The sequence below is a fragment of the Canis lupus genome, chromosome 30, assembly GCF_011100685.1.
Source record: "Canis lupus familiaris isolate Mischka breed German Shepherd chromosome 30, alternate assembly UU_Cfam_GSD_1.0, whole genome shotgun sequence".
In the NCBI taxonomy this organism is placed as follows: domain Eukaryota; kingdom Metazoa; phylum Chordata; class Mammalia; order Carnivora; family Canidae; genus Canis; species Canis lupus.
The window spans coordinates 9,730,143-9,747,352 of NC_049251.1; the positions used below are offsets into that span (position 1 = coordinate 9,730,143).

Below are 17,210 nucleotides of genomic sequence, written 5' to 3' on the forward strand. Positions count from 1 at the left end.
TGGTCACTCAGCAGTTTCCTTGCTACTGTAACCCAGTTCATATCACTCCTGAATTTCTGAAATAATTTTACTCAGTAACAAAGAGCAAACACCAAAATAAGATTATAGGGTAAAATTTTGGCCATTTGAGGAAACTGAATATCAACTACTTAGTATAACAAAGAAACAGACCTTCAGAGATAAGCACAGTGTTATTCATGCTTCTAGTACTACTACTCTCTTGGATCTCAAAATTAACATAAATCACTGGTGCTCTGTGTCACTGTGTAATTATTCTTTTAATTCCCCTATATCTTAATGTTCACTTCAATTTTAATTACTGTTTACATGTAGTATTTTATTTCACCCAAGTGTTTATGGAGCACAAAGCATTGTTCTAAGAATTGAGGAAACAGTTATATGTCCAGAAATGTGTTTTGTTTTTGTTTTTAAAGTAGACTCCATGCCCAATGTGGGGCTCGAACTCATGACTCTGAGATCAAGAGAGGCATGCTCCACTGACTGAGCCAGTCAGGCAGCCCATGTCCAGAAATATTTTTAATAGGGCTCCAAGTTATTAACCATCACAGAAAAACAGGAACAATAAATAAATAAATAAATAAAACTAAGAAGCAACAAAGTCAACAAAAAAATGTGACTTCTGGCATAAGCAACAATAGCTATTATGCTGTTTTTACATATTATCAACTGAGAACAGAGCACTAAAATACAAACTGTGTTTCTATTTAATAAAGCCAAAGGCATCAATTCCTAATAAGTGGATAAAAAAAGTCATATAATAAAAACATTCTCTGGGACGCCTGGGTGGCTCAGCAGTTGAGTGTCTGCCTTCAGCTCAGGTTGTGATCCCAGGGTTCTGGGATGGAGTCCCATGTCGGGCTCCCTGCGAAGAGCCTTGCTTCTCCCTCTGCCTGTGTCTCTGCCTCTCTCTGCCTCTCATGAATAAATAAATAAAATCTTTAGAATATATAAATTAAATAAAAACATTATCAAGGGAACCCTGGGTGGCGCAGCGGTTTAGCGCCTGCCTTTGGCCCAGGGCGCGATCCTGGAGACCTGGGATCGAATCCCACGTCGGGCTCCTGGTGCATGGAGCCTGCTTCTCCCTCTGCCTATGTCTCTGCCTCTCTCTCTCTCTCTCTCTCTCTCTCTCTCTATCATAAATAAATAAAAAATTAAAAAAAAAAAACATTATCAAGTTTTTAGCTGAAGACTCACTCTTTTTGTTTTCTCTTCACAAGCTCCATGTTTCTAACCTGCATAAATTAAGTAAATTCATTTCATTTCTGTAAAAAAACATTAAAAGTATAACTGCTAGCAAAGCAGTTAATCAATAAGGAAGACCTAGTATATAGCACTAAGCTGAAAGAATTCCAGCCAAAGACAAAGGAAATTTTAATTTCTACATCCTTGATCTGGGTTAATATAGGATTTTAATTAAGCTTTCTGAAATACTCGAATTAGCTCACAGCTTTCTAGATGGGAACCACTGCTCTCTTTAAACATCTTAACAGGGGATCCCTGGGTGGCTCAGCGGTTTAGCGCCTGCCTTTGGCCCAGGGAGCGATCCTGGAGTCCCAGGATCGAGTCCCATGTCGGGCTCCCGGCACGGAGCCTGCTTCTCCCTCCTCCTGTGTCTCTGCCTCTCTCTCTCTATGTCTATCATAAATATTAAAAAAAAAAAAAAAAAAAGATCTTAACAAAAAGGTGCCTGGGTGACTCAGTAGGTTAAGCATTTCTGATTCACGATTTTGGCTCATGTCATGATCTCAGGGTCTTCAGACCAAGCCCGGTGTCAGGCTCTAAGCTGAGCATGGAGCCTGCTTGGGATTCTCTCTCACCTTCTGTCCGCCCCTGCTCACTCACTCATGTGCTCTCTCTCTCATTCACTCTCTTAAAAAATAAATAAAAATAAAATAAAGGTCTTAACAAGTATTAGAAGTCAAGAAAATAGAAACCATCCAATTTTGCAATCTTGAAGTACTTGAGAGGTTACATTATACAAGTCAAGTAAGCATAAAGAAACAATTCAACTACAGCTGTTCTTAACCACCTTGCATTTTCTTCCCATATCACTTAAAAATACCCATTGTGAAACCTTTCGCATGTTCTCCAAACTATGAGAAATATCTGTGACATTTCTTAGTCATAAAAGCCTTAAAAATCTTATAATAAATACCTTTTCTCAACATCCTAATTACTATTCTGTCAATACATTTACCATGTCTGTGGGCAAAAACATATTATTAATTCTTTTCCTTCAGATTCTCATATTTAGTCACTAAGCCCTAATAGATTTCTATTTTTCAATTTTTCTATCTATTCATCAATGTGATAAGCCTTCAAGACCTTACATCTATTCTCCCTTCACCCAACTGCTCCACTCATTAAAGATTCCTGCCTTGACTTCTGCTCCTAATATATAAAGAAGTTCTAAACCCAAGCAGTGCATCAAAATTGTCCACACAGCTTATTAATTTAAATACAGCTGTGTTGGGACACGTGGGTGGCTCAGTGATTGAGCATCTGCCTTTGGCCCAGGGCATGATCCTGGAGTCCTGGGATGGAGCCTGCTTCTCCCTCTGCCTGTATCTATCTCTGCTTCTCTCTCTCTGTCTCTCATGAATAAATGAATAAAATCTTTAAAAAATAATAAATAAATAAATACAGTTGTGTAGGCAGAGTAGAATTATTGCACTTCATCTCCAGAGACTCCATTTTGTACTTCGTTATGCTCTCCCTATCTCTACGCAAGGGTAGTCACTCAAACATAATTTAAATGAGTCAAAAAGACACTTCCAAGTAACCACTATCTCATAATACTGTAGTTCATCTCAAATGTCAATGTTACAATATTTCTTCAAATATTTATCACATAACTCAAGGCTGGAAAACACTGTTTAGTGTCAACTTTATTTGAAACATTGTCACAGTAATGTAAGTAGAGGTTGTTTGATAGGTTATATCTGATCTCCCCAACCTTATACTATAAGGAAGGGATTTGTCTTTTTATAAACTTCCTAAGATTCATTATAGTAAACCCAGTAACACTTAAGATATTTGAGCTCTGACCTAATTAAAGCCAACTCAGACTCTCCAGGACAACAATATACTGTAAAACTGTGAAGAAAAGCTTAGGGGTGCCTGGCTGGCTTAGTCAGGGGAGCATGCGACTCTTGATCTTGGGGTCATGGGTTCGAGCCCCATGCTGGGTGTAGAGATTACTTAAATAAATAAAACTTTAAGGAAAAGGAGAAGAAAAGCTTAATTATTGGTTTGCTGAGGGAGGGGAGTGGTACTCAGATTAGAATCCCTTTTCTGAATCCCACAGGTAACTTTCTGTGCCTCTACCTCAACCCTGACAAAAAAAACAAATGGATTTCTGATAAGCAAGACAGGGCAACAGAGAGAGAGTACCAGTGACAGAACAAATTTTTGCTGCTACCCCTAGGTTGCCCAAAAGGTTATGGAGCAAAGATATAACTGGCACTTCTGGGAGATCACTTTGCTCACTGTGCCTCCCTAGAAAATTCCAAAGCTCTTTACTAAGGAGGAGTAAACTGATAACAGAGGTCAGAAAGTATTTTTGGTCACAACAACCTATAACCACAACTTCCTAAGGCTTATTCTGGGTAGCTGCTGTATTTGGTAGTTCTAAGTTCTGGCTGGCTCCTATTTCCCAAAGCAAATGATTGGTGGTTTCCTGCATCCGGGAGGCAGGGCAAGATGGCAGAAGAGTAGCGTCCCCAAGTCACCTGTCCCCAGCAACTTACCTAGATAACTTTCAAATCATCCTGAAAGCCTACAAATTAGGCCTGAGATTTAAAGAGAGAACAGCTGGAATGCTACAGTGAGAAGAGTTCGCGCTTCTATCAAGGTAGGAAGACGGAAAAATAAATAAATAAAAAGCACCTGGGAATGAGCAGGGGCCTCACAGGATAAACAGCTCACACTGAGCCATGCACCTGGCAGGGGGCTGGGCAGCTCCCCAGGTGCACACACCTGAGAATCAGCACAGAGGCCCTCCCTCAGAAGACCAGCTAGAAGGACATGGGAAAAGCAAGTTATTGATGAAGCAGCACTGGAAAGTTCCAGGGGAAGTCAAGGGATTTACAGTATATAGAATCAGAGGATACTCTCCCTTGTTTTTTGTTTTCTGTTTGTTCCCCCCCTTTTCTCATTTCTTTTTCCAGCACAACTCATTTTTAGCCACTCTGCACTGAGCAAAATGACTAGAAGGAAAAACTCACCACAAAGAATCAAAAACAGTCCTCTCTCCCATAGAGTTACAAAATTTGGATTACAATTCAATGTCAGAAAGCCAATTCAGAAGCACAATTAGAAAGCTACTGGTGGCTCTAGAAAAAAGTGTAAAGGATTCAAGAGACTTCATGACTGCAAAATTTAGATCTAATCAGGCTGAAATTAAAAATCAATTAAATGAGATGCAATCCAAACTGGAGGACCTAACAACGAGGGTTAACGAGGTAGAAGAATGAGTGAGTGACATAGAAGACAAGTTGATGGCAAGGAAGGAAACTGAGGAAAAAAGAGAAAAACAATTAAAAGATCATGAAGAAAGGTTAAGGGAAATAAATGACAGCCTTAGAAGGAAAAAAATCTACGTTTAATTGGGGTTCTAGAGGGCGCTGAAAGGGACAGGGGTTCAGAAAGTGCATTTGAACAAATCATAGCTGAGAACTTCCCTAAGGGAAACAGGCATTCAGATCCAGGAGATAGAGAGATCCCCCCCTAAAATCAATAAAAACCGCTCAATACCTTGACATTTAATAGTGAAACTTGCAAATTGCAAAGATAAAGAGAAGATTCTTAAAGCAGTAAGGGACAAGAAATCCCTAACCTTTATGGGAAGAAGTATTAGGACAACAGTAGACCTCTCCACAGAGACCTGGAGCGCCAGAAAGGGTTGGCAAGATACATTCAGGGTCCTAAATGAGAAGAACATGCAGCCAAGGATACTTTATCCAGCAAGGCTGTCATTCAGAATAGAAGGAGAGATAAAGAGCTTCCAAGATAGGCAGAAACTGAAAGAATATGTGACCATCAAACCAGCTCTGCAAGAAATATTAAGAGGGACTCTGTAAAAGAAAGAGGAAGTTCAAGGAAACAATCCACAAAAACAGGGAGTGAATAGGTATCATGATGACACTAAATTCATATCTTTCAATAGTAACTCTGAACGTGAATGGGCTTAATGACCCCATCAAAAGGCGCAGGGTTTCAGACTGGATAAAAACGCAGGGCCCATCTACTTGCTGTCTACAAGAGACTCATTTTAGACCTAAGGACACCTACAGCCTGAAAATAAAAGGTTGGAGAACCATTTACCATTCAAATGGTCCTCAAAAGAAAGCAGGGGTAGCCATCCTTATTATCAGGTAAACTAAAGTTTATCCCAAAGACTGTACTAAGAGATGAAGAGGGACACTATATCATACTTAAAGGATCTATCCAACAAGAGGACCTAATAATCATGAATATTTATGCCCCGAATGTGGGAGCTGCCAAGTATATCAATTAATAACCAAAGACATATTTAGATAATAATACACTTATACTTGGTGACTTGAACACAGCGCTTTCTATAATTGACAGATCTTCTAAGCACAACATCTCCAAAGAAACAAGAGCTTTAAATGATACACTGGACCGGATGAATTTCACAGATATTTACAGGACTTTACATCCAAACACAACTGAATACACATTCTTCTCAAGTGCACATGGAACTTTCTCCAGAATAGACCACATACTGGGTCACACATCAGGTCTTAACCGATACCAAAAGATTGGGATCGTTCCCTGCATATTTTCAGACCATAATGCTTTCAAACTAGAACTAAATCACAAGAAGAAGTTTGGAAGGATTTCAAACACGTGGAGGTTAAGGACCATCCTGCTGAAAAAGATGAAAGGATCAACCAGGAAATTAGGGAAGAATTAAAAAGATTCATGGAAACTAATGAGAATGAAGATACAACCGTTCAAAATCTTTGGGATATAGCAAAAGCCTCCTGAGGGGGAAATACATCACAACACAAAGCATCAATCCAAAAACTGGAAAGAACTCAAATACAAAAGCTAACCTTGCACCTAAAGGAGCTGGAGAAAAAAACAGCAAATAGATCCTACACCCAGCAGAAGAAGAGAATTAATAAAGATTCGCGCAGAACTCAATGAAATAGAAACCAGAAGAACTGTGGAACAGATTAACAAAACCAGGAGTTGGTTCTTTGAAAAAATTAGTAAGATAGATAAACCATTAGCCAGCCTTATTAAAAAGAAGAGAGAAAAGACTCAAATTAATAAAATCATGAATGAGAAAGGAGAGATCACCACCAATACCAAGGTTTCCTGCATCCAGTATCTTTGAGCATAAGCTTAGAAGTATTTTACTCATTTGCATTCCTACTGTTTATATTATCTGCCCTAACACAACACTTAGCAAGAGTTCATGTACCAAACAAACACTCTTTTTTAATAAGCACAGGGCTAACACAAAGACCAGAAGTTAAGGCTGTGACCAGAAAAAGGCATTAAAAGTTGAGCACCCCCAAATGAAGCTGTTCACAATGGCCATCAACCAGGCAAGGAAACGGACAGGGTGGTCATTCCTTACTCAATTCTGGAACCTGGCAAGCATTATATCTTACAGGGAAAAGTAACTGAGAAGGAACCAACCCTAACAAGGTAATAAAATATTAGCAAATGTGATCATCATATAACATACGAAGTGTTAAGCCAAAAGATAGCTTGTACAAACATCATTTTCTTTTGTTTTTAATATTTATTTATTCATGAGAGACACACAGAGAGAGGCAGAGACACTGGCACAGGGAGAAGCAGGCTCCGTGCAGGGAGCCTGATGCGGGACTCGATCCCAGGACCCAGGGACCCATACCCTGAGCCAAAGGCAGACGCTCAACCACTGAGCTACCCAGGTGTCCCAACAAACATTGTTTTAAAAGTCTAACTGAGGGGATCCCTGGGTGGCTCAGCGGTTTAGCACCTGACTTTGGCCCAGGCCGTGATCCTGGAGACCTGGGATCGAGTCCCGCATCGGGCTCCCTGCATGGAGCCTGCTTCTCCCTCTGCCTGTGTCTCTGCCTCTTTCTCCCTCTATGTCTATCATGAATAAATAAATAAAATCTTAAAAAAATAAATAAAAGTCTAACTGGGTAGCTTGTCGCACTTATGTAACAACTTAAAAAGGTTTTATTCCTGTATTCAATATATATTTTACAGATTTTAAAATTTAAAATTCCATGACATGAAATTCTGTGACATGGAGATACGTTCATTACTTTCTGCCCATGGATGCCACTGAGTCTCCCCTCCCACCACAGTCATGTCTAAGTCAGAGTCTCTGAAAGAGCCTGGATAGTCACAGAAGCTTTTCATCAGAGGTTTGAGCTTTGAAACTGATGAGAGTCTGAAGAGCCATTTTGAGCAACAGGGAACACTTACAAATTGTGTAGTAATGAGCGATCCAAACATTAAGCACTCCACGGGCTTTGGGTTTGTCACATATGCCACTGTGGAGGAGATGGATGCAGCCATGAATACGAGGCCACACATGGTGAATAGAAGAGTTGTGGAACCAAAGAGGGCTGTCTCAAGAGAAGATTCTCAAAGACCTCGTACCCACTTAACCATGAGAAAGATTTTTGTTGGTGGCATTAAAGAATCACTGAAGAACATCATCTAAGAGATTATTTTGAACAATATTGGAACACTGAAGTGATGAAATCATGACTGACCAAGGTGGTGCCAAAAAGGGAGGCTTTGCTTTTGTAACATTTGATGACCATGACTCTGGAGACAAGACTGTTATTCAAAAATACCTTACTGAATGGCCAGAACTGTGAAGTAAGGAAAGCCCTATCTAAGCAAGAGATGGCTAATACTTCATCCAGCCAAAGAGGTTGAAGTGGCTCTGGAAACTGTGGAAATGGTTTTGGTGGGAATGACATCTTTGATCATGGAGGAAACTTCAGGGGCAAAGTGGCTTTGGTGGCAATCGAGGTGGTGGTGGATATGGTAGCAGTGGGGATGTTATAAGGGATCTGGTAATGACAGAAGCAACTTTGGAGGTGGTGGAAGCTATCACGATTCTGGCAATTACAATCAATCTTCAAATTTTGGACCCATGAAAGGAGGTAATCTTGGAGGCAGAAGCTCTGGCCCCTATGGTGGTGGAGGCTAATACTTTGCCAAACCACAAAACCAAGGTGGCTATGGTGGTTTCAGCAGCAGCTATGACAGTGGCAGGAGGTTTTAATTACTAATAGGAAACAAAGTTTAGCAGGAGAAGAGAGCCAGAGAAGTGACAAGGAAGCTACAGGTTACATCAGATTTGTGAACTCAGTCAAGCAAAGTGGTGGCAGGCGCACCTGCTACAAAGAAGACATGTTTTAGACAATACTCATGTGTATGGGCAAAAAACGTGATGAATTGTGTAACAGGTTATTTTAGTTTCTGTTCTGTGAAAAGTGTAAAGCATTCCAACAAAGGGTGTTAATGTAATTTTTTTGGCACCCCTGCAGTTGATTGCTAAATGTAACAGTCTGATCACAATGCTGAATAAACATCTTTAAAAAAACTGGGGGAAAAAAGTAATTAATTTAAAAAATAAAAAAATAAAAAACTGGGGGGCACCTGGATGGCTCAGCTGGTTGGGTGTTTGACTCTTGGTTTCAAGCTCAGGTCATGATCTTGGGGTTGTGGAATCACAGACTCATGTAAGGCTCCTTGCCCAGTGGGGAGTCTGCTTGGGATTCTCTCTCTTTCTCCCCCCCTCCCTCTGCCCCTCCATCTCTGTTGCTCTCACACGCTCTCCCTCTAAAATAAAGAAATCTTTAAAAAAATAAATAAATAAAAAACAATTCTGTGGCATGAATTACAATAACTGCAAGCTAGTTAGTTTAGCTAACTGCCCAACATTCTCCTCAAAAACTTTTGCTGTTCTCCATGCATCTTGTTGCTAACAATATATTCAATAATCATCTACTTTTGTATATAAAGTACTTTTAGATAGGTTATTATAATAGCAATCAACTTCATTATTTCTTTGTATAGAATCTTTTAAGTTCATCACTGACGATAGTCATGGCGTAATACAATAAAGCATTTACTTTAGCAGTTCGATGTTAATAGCTTTCTAAATGCCTTTGTCCTATAGTTAAGAAAGTAAGTCTCTAAAAAGGTCACCATGTATTTTACCAGATTTTAGGGCGGAGTTTATATGCCACTAATGTAGTGGTATTTGGAAATTTTGGAATGCTCAACATCACTCTGTAAATGTCAAAAATCTAATGTTCACTAAAAGCTCACATGGGGGTGCCTGGGTGACTCAGTTGGTTAAGTGTCTGACTCTTGGTTTGGGCTCAGGTTGTTGATCTAATGGGTTGTGGCATTGAGCCATAAAGCTGTTGAGCACTTGCTCTCTAACAAATAAATGAAACTTAAAAAAAATTTTTTTTAAATTAAAGGTCACATGCATACTGTGCATGCGGCAGTGATATATCTAAATATCACAGCAAGTAAGTAGCAAAACTATGCTTAGACAAAATTTGGTACTGTTCAAAAATTCAGCATTTCAACAGCTTGGAAATTTTCCTAGGGCTCAAATTTACTTTGAAATTGCCAGCCTAAAAAGAGCAGCCATATAATATCCTCCCAAATGGTCTCAGCAACCTCTCTTAAACTACTCTCAGGTAATCCTGTACTTTCCTAATTCCTAACACTGCAGCAGAAGTAATCTCTCTCTCTCTCTCTCTTTGAAGGTTTTATTTATTTATTCATGAGAGACAGAGAGAGAGACAGGCAGAGACACAGGCAGAAGGAGAAGCAGGCTCCATGTAGGGAGCCTGAAGTGGGACTCAATCCCGGGACTCCAGGATTATGCCCCGCCAAAGGCAGGCGCCAAATTGCTGAGCCACTCAGGGATCCCCCCAGAAGTAATCTCTTTAAAATTCAAATCTGTTCATAATATTCCGTTTTCTCCCTGTTTTTTGTTTTTTTGTTTTTTTTTTGGAAAATTTCAAACACAAAAATGCTGAAAGAATAGTGAATATCCCACACTCAGTTTCCCATACATCCCTATATCTACCACCTAGATTCTACCATTAACATTTTACTATATTTGCTTTATCAGATACATACCTATCCATTTATCCTTAATCACTTAGTCATAACATATTATGATTTGCTAATAGTTTGCCCAGAATTATTTGTGGACTATGTTCATAAGGCACACTCCTGTAATTTTCTTTTAAATCTATAATGTTTATATTAGGTTTTAATTATTGGGGTTATGCTGACTTAGTGAAATGAGTTTGGAAGTGGTTCCCCTTTGTCTATTTTCTGAAAGCCTATATAAGTTCGGTGTTATTTCTTCTTAAATACTTGATAGAATTCTTCAATGAGGGGGATCCCTGGGTGGCGCAGCGGTTTGGCGCCTGCCTTTGGCCCAGGGCGCGATCCTGGAGACCCGGGATCGAGTCCCACATCGGGCTCCCGGTGCATGGAGCCTGCTTCTTCCTCTGCCTATGTCTCTGCCTTTCTCTCTCTCTCTCTCTGTGACTATCATAAAAAACAAAAAACAAAACAAAACAAAACAAAACAAAAAAAACCTTCAATGAACCCATTATGGCCCTAGGTTTTCTTTGTAAGTTTTTATCATTATTCCACTTCTTACTATATGCTTATTCAGACCTAGTTTCAACTTGTGACAGCTTGAAAGAGGCAGCTGTCTTTCATGAAATGGCTCAGCATTCTAGTTTACTTCAATTTCACCTTCACCTAAACATACACTTCTATGATTCCCTCAACCATACATTGAAAAAACCAAGCCCATACACTCCTATGTTTTATGCCTCAGTCCCTGACATTTAAAAGCCCTTCAATGTATCCCATTACTTAAAATAAAAACCAAAATATTTAACAAAGCCCACTTGATAGGACCCTTGCTACTAAGTACTAGGTTTGAGCTACTTTTCCTCTAGATCTCTATACACCAGACAAAAATAGTATTCCCAGTTCTTTCCATCTACCATGTTCCTTCTCCCCCCTTTCATATGTTGGTCCCTCTTCCTAGAATGCTTTTAATTCCTTTCCATCTTGTTAACTACTCATCCTTCAAATAAATCTCAGTCCAAATGTCAGCTACCTGGGGAAGTGTTCCTTGATCTCTCAGATTAGGCCATATTCCCTCAAATACACTTCTCTCCTAAAATCATATACTTTCTTCATAACACTTATCACAACTCTGACTATTTCTAATGCTGGAACAGAATAGCAATTCTCAACCATATCAGACCCAGAGTCTTTTTTTCTAAAACATTACAAGAATTTTCATTCATACATAAATATGAGGGATTCTTATAACACTCCTCAGTGTGCTCATCAACCAGCTTCCCCAACTGTCATCACACAATCATTCTTTCAAGATATGTATACCTTTATTATAAATATTTTGTAATATCTCCTATCCTTAATGAAATGAAATTCAGACCTAATGTAACTTACACAAGTAAAATTTAAAGTATCAAAATAATGTTTAACTAAAACAGAAAAGTAATTTATCAGAAAATAGTATATATTTCAAAATATAAATGTTTGGGCATGACTAGATTAAATAATGTAAGACTATGAATGTGACAACTGCAAATATAGACTGATATAGGCACGTTATATTTTGATAAAAATACCAGGAATAGCACACTGCTGTCTGTGGTATGATTTTCCAAAATAGGGGCCAACTTTTATAAACTTTCTGAAATAAAGAAAGCACAATCTCTTTATGTACACAGTAACTGTGCTTGATGCAAAAACAAAAACAAAAAATCAGAATTAACATGTAAAACAAATTGGTTCTAGGCCATAAGATCATAAACAGATTTTTTACCTACATGAACATCTTCTGGGACATTTGAAAGTGATGCAAAATGTGTAACAATTTTTTACCGTATAGGGTAGGGATGTCCTTTACGTTGCAAGATGTCTAACAACCCTGATTTCCATCCACTAAAGTCAGTGTCATCCTCTCAATGATTTTTGAAATCAAAGAACATCCCACAAATTTCCACACCTCCCTAGGCGATAATCTCAAACTCATTAAAAACCACTGCATTAAAGAAGACAGCAAGATCTCTATAGCCAGACTGTTTATGTTTGAAACCTGGCTCTATCACTTACTAGTTGTGTGCAATCTTGACCAAGTAATTTAATATTTCTGTGCATCCATAAAATAAAAGTATTATTAGTATCAATATCATAGGGAATAAATAAAAAAGGAATGAGGAATAAATAAAAAATCCACATAAAGCATTTGGCACAAAGCAGGTAGTGAATCTTTGCTATAGTTATTAGTATAATTATTTGCTTAATGACTACTTCTCCCATTAGGAGGTAAGCTCATTGACAGCTAGCAGGAACACCTGTCTTGTTCATCATTTTATTCCTATGAGTTGCCACATCATCTAATATAGAATAGGTACTCAATACTGTTGAATGAATGAATACAAGTTAGCAAAGACATTTGGAATATAAACAATAAAAGCTGGAGTATAACCTTTAACAATATTATTTTAGGTTATGCTACTAAGATACTTCTATATAAGAATGTCAAAATTTATACTAATGGCATACACATAAACATGCAGGGTATCTCTAGTGGGATACCCAAGAAACTGGTAACAGTTACTGCCTGTGGGGAAAAAACTGAAGGTGTGCAGGTTTTCACTACAGTTCTTTTTGTACTTTTCAAAAAATTAAAACAATAATACACATATACTATTTTTTTTTATTTTTTAACTCATATTTTTATAAACCTCAAAGACTTTAGGCGCAACAACCAAGACTGCATAATGCTTCCATGTATAGAACTTTTTTGGAACTCCAGAAATCATCAAGAATTTTGACATGCATGCAGTATTTTGAAATTTCAAAATGGTTCATTATAGACTAAAACATTCAGAGATCTATCCCCATTTAATGACACTCCAAAATGTTTAATATCAATAGATACTGATTACTTGTCCAAAAGGATATAAGGGACAAGTAGCATAACTACTAGGAGTAATAACAATTTTACATTTATATACCAGTTCATAGTTTATAAAATATGGTGGCAAAGCATGAACTTGGAAGTAAATAAAAATACTTAAGTCTATTACCTTGAGTAAATTTTAATCTCTGAATTTCAAATTCCTCTTCTATAAAATGAGATACTACACCTAGTTATCAGGGATTGTTTTAAAAAGCAACAGCATGGGGCACCTGAGTGGCTCAGCTGGTTAAGCACTGGACTCTTGATTCCAGCTCAGGTCATGAATTCAGGATTCTGAGATGGAGCCCTGCATAGGGGGCTCTGAGCAAGGAGCCTGCTTAGGATCCTCTGCCTCTGCCTCCCCGACCCCAATCCCATGCTCTCTCTAATTTAAGGGAAAAAAAAAAAAAGGCAGTAACATGGAGTGCCTGGGTGGCTCAGTTGGTTAAGTGTCCAGATTCTTGATTTCCCTTTGGTCATGATTGCATTGCTGTGGGATGGAGCCTCATAGGGCGGCTGGGGATTTCTCTCCCTCTTCCTCCGCCCCTCCCCTGCTCAAGCTCACTCACTCAATGTCTAAACAAAATTAAAAAAAAAAAAAAAAAAAAAAAAAAAAGGAGCAGCAATATTTTCCAGTAAGCTTTGTCTTTTTAAAGGTAATTATTTATATTTTGAATTGGTAACACTAGTTTTAAATTTTAAAAACACAAAAGGGCTTACATCTGGTTTTAAGGGAAGAAATACAATTTTACAATGAAAAACTCAGATTTACCATTGAACCCACTAACTAATCACAGCATCATTAATAGGGGAAAAACAAGAGTACATAGCTTAAGCTATTACCGTCCCCAAAGTGTTTAACCTGAATCCAATTAAGTGTTTACCTGTACTTTCCAGTTTAGCAGGAACCACCCTAAGGAATATCACTAGAAATCAATCAGATAAATTCAGACAATTGACCAGGTCTTTTCAACAAGTCAGGATGAAAAAAAGAGAAAGGGAGAAAAAAAGGTGACTTCTAGATTTTGTTTGTTTATTTATTTAAAGATTTTTATTTATTTATTTATTCATGAGAGACCGAGAGGCAGAGACACAGGCAAAGGGAGAAGCAGGCTCCGTGCAGGGAGCCTAACGTGGGACTCAATCCCGGGTCTTCAGGATCAGGCCCAGGGCTGAAGGCAGCACTAAGCCGCTGAGCCATCCGGGCTGCCGTAACTTTTAGATTTTAAAAGATTTTGAGACATAACAGCCAAATACAATGCATAGACTTTAATTGTAAATAAGATCCAAAACAGAAGGGGGGTGGGGAAGGACAATTTGGGGAAATTAAAAAATTTTTTTGGTAATCTCTACACCCAACATAGGGCTCAAACTCACAACCCCTGAGATCAAAAGTCACATGCTCCTCTGACTGAGTCAGCCAGGCGCCCCCAATATGGAGAAATTTTAAGAAACACGGGGTATTATATAATATGGAAGAATTAGTTGTTTAGTGTGATTATGTTAACAGGTTAAGCAGGAAATTGTTCTTTTTATTAGAGCCGTATATTAAAGTTATTTAGAGATGTCAGGAATAAAAGCAAATACAGCAATGTAACAACAGATTTTAAAATGATCAATTTACATGGATTCAATATTTCAAAAAAAAACAAAAAATAATATTTCCTCCCTTTTTCTGGATGCTTAAAGGTTTCATAAAAAAATTCTTAAAAACTTATACAGAAAATTATTCACTTCCCCTTGTTTCCCAGCCACATGCACCTCCAGTCACTGTTACCAGTTTCTTACATATTCTTCCAGAGATATTCTATACATATATATGCAAATACATAAACTTAAAAAAAAAAAAGATTGCAAAACAAAACCTCTTTTGCACTTTTTTTTTCACTTAATATATGTTGGTTATTACTCAGTATTAGCACACAGAGGGAGCTGGCTCATTCTAACAAATGCATAATTTATTTAACCAGTCCTCTACTGGTCAACTCCTAGGAACTCTCATTTCTTGGTAGTCTCTTTCAGATTAGATTCTAAGAGGAAAAAAACCCAACTGACTCTAAGGTTTCAATTAGAGAGTCAGCATGCTGAGTGTGCAACTGGGATATTCATATTCAAATTCTCTGCCTATGTGTTCTTATACACTGGATACACAAATTAATCTTAAACTTCCCACTAAGATATTCCAATCACAAAATACACAATATGTATATTTCTCACAGAGCCATTCCCGGTGCCAGAACCAAGCCAGCTAGCACCTACCACTATTCCTTGTACAAGAGCCTCTTCTATAGTAGATTACATGTGCTGTGCTCTAACCTAGATAAATAATTTCCAAACCATTTCCAGTTTTTCCTTTTTAAGTATCTTCCTTTCAATCAAAGCAATTCCTTCTGAACTAACTCCATCAGATTCCTTCACACCTTCTTACCACCTTCCAAGTCATGTTGAAGTTTTCTTCAAAAACTAGCTAGTACCTTTAAAGGCACCTATCATTTTCTAGACTGAAAAGTTAATTCTAAAAACTAAAACTGTTAGGTAGTTGCTTCTCAAAAATGCTTAGAATATTTAACTTGGTGTGTCTGGAAAAAGATGAGCCTTGGCAGATATGAATTTCACCACTTACTCTAGCTAGGTTAGCTTGAGCAAATTGACATCAAACTTTTAGTGACCTAATCTGAAATATGCTTCAAACAAAACAAAACAACACTTTCCATTACGGTATCTCATCAATTTTTGTGACAAACCTCAGTGTATTTGGCACATATGTAGCAGATGCCAAATAAGTCCTAACTGAATCAAAATATTATCCTCCATTGTTTCATTCACAACTAAACTGGAGAACAGGGATTTAAACAAGTTTAGGATTTCCCCTGGGGTTTAGAATAGCAAGGGCTCTTAGTGTGCAAAAGTTCTTTCGGCTTGAGTAAATTCGATATAAACCATTCTGGTGGATAAAGCACCTATTTGCTAGGTAAGAGAACCTCCCTTAGAACGGCAGTCTAAAGTTTCTAAAAGCCATGGAAATCTCAAACTTCCCAATAAAATGGTTTACTCTGAGTCTCAAGGATGATTAAACTGAGCAGACTCAAGGGGGAGTGGGGTGCAAAGCATTTCCTCCCCGTAATTACGCACCGAGATTCGGGCTAAACATTAAGCTGACACACAGTACGCGCTCCATAATTAGTAGCTATTATTAAGACGCATCCCACCCGGAGAGAAGACGGAAGGAGGCAAAAGAACGGAGGCTGTCAGTCACTAGAGGTCGAAAGGTGTCCCTGGCCTGTGACCCGTAGGCCTCTAAGCACCTAGACCTACGAGATCCCTGCGGAACCGGGGGCCGAAAGAGGTCGGCGGCCTCCCCTAAAGGTCAAGGTTCTTGCAAGCGCGTTTTCTGCTGGGACTAGAAGCAGAGCCGGAACGCCCCCGCGAGAATCTGTACCCCGAAGCCAGAAGCACCGTCTGCCTGTAAAACGCGCGGGCTCAGGGAGCGGGGAGGACCCGGGCGCAGCGGCGCCGCAGCCTGCAGGAGCACAAGCCCGGCCGCGCGTCCTGCAGCCCGAAACCTTAGGGGCAGACCACCAGGACCCCGCCGTTCCCATACGCCCCAACGCAGCCCGGCGCCTCGATACTCACACTCACAGCCGACCCCTCTTACTCCATCGGGCCGCCAAGGTCCCAGCGAGGGAGGTCCCCTAGGCCCCTCTCAGTTTTGGGTCCGGCGGCCCACTCCGGGCCCCCTCCCCCCCGGGCACCACCGCCGCCGCCGCCGCCGCCGCCGCCGCCGCCAGCGCGCAGGCGCACACCGCCGCCGTCACGCTCCTTTTTTTTTTTTTTTTTTTCCTCTTTGCAGTCCGCCTTTCTCAATAATCTAGCTTTATTTGAACACACAAGAGTGAACAACGGACACAGGGTAAAGAGACTTTACTGGAAAAGAAAGATCAAAGGCAGGTCGGCTTGCAGAAGTTACTCTGCAGCCCTGAACGCACCTGTGACCAGCCTCCTTAGTTCTTTTTTCATTCGTTTTGCTCTTTCTGGGCCTCCCTGTTGCTTCTACTCTCTTCCTAAATCACCAGCATTCCCTTTATGCAGTGGCAATTGTTTAAGCTAAATTTCCAACCACTCCTGCCTTGTAAAACCT

General features: G+C 39.3%; 1 protein-coding gene across 2 annotated transcripts in view; it reads right to left on the reverse strand.

Annotated features, from left to right (window-relative positions):
* Positions 1 to 16,847, reverse strand: part of ZNF106 (zinc finger protein 106) — a 63,699-nt gene extending 46,852 nt beyond the window's left edge. The window contains exon 1 of one of the 2 annotated variants that reach the window (XM_038580174.1): positions 16,706 to 16,847. The gene's annotated coding sequence lies outside the window, so the exon portion shown is untranslated. The remainder of the gene's footprint in view (positions 1 to 16,705) is intronic. The other variant, XM_038580175.1, reaches the window with a different exon arrangement.
* Between the last annotated feature and the right edge of the window lie 363 nt (positions 16,848 to 17,210).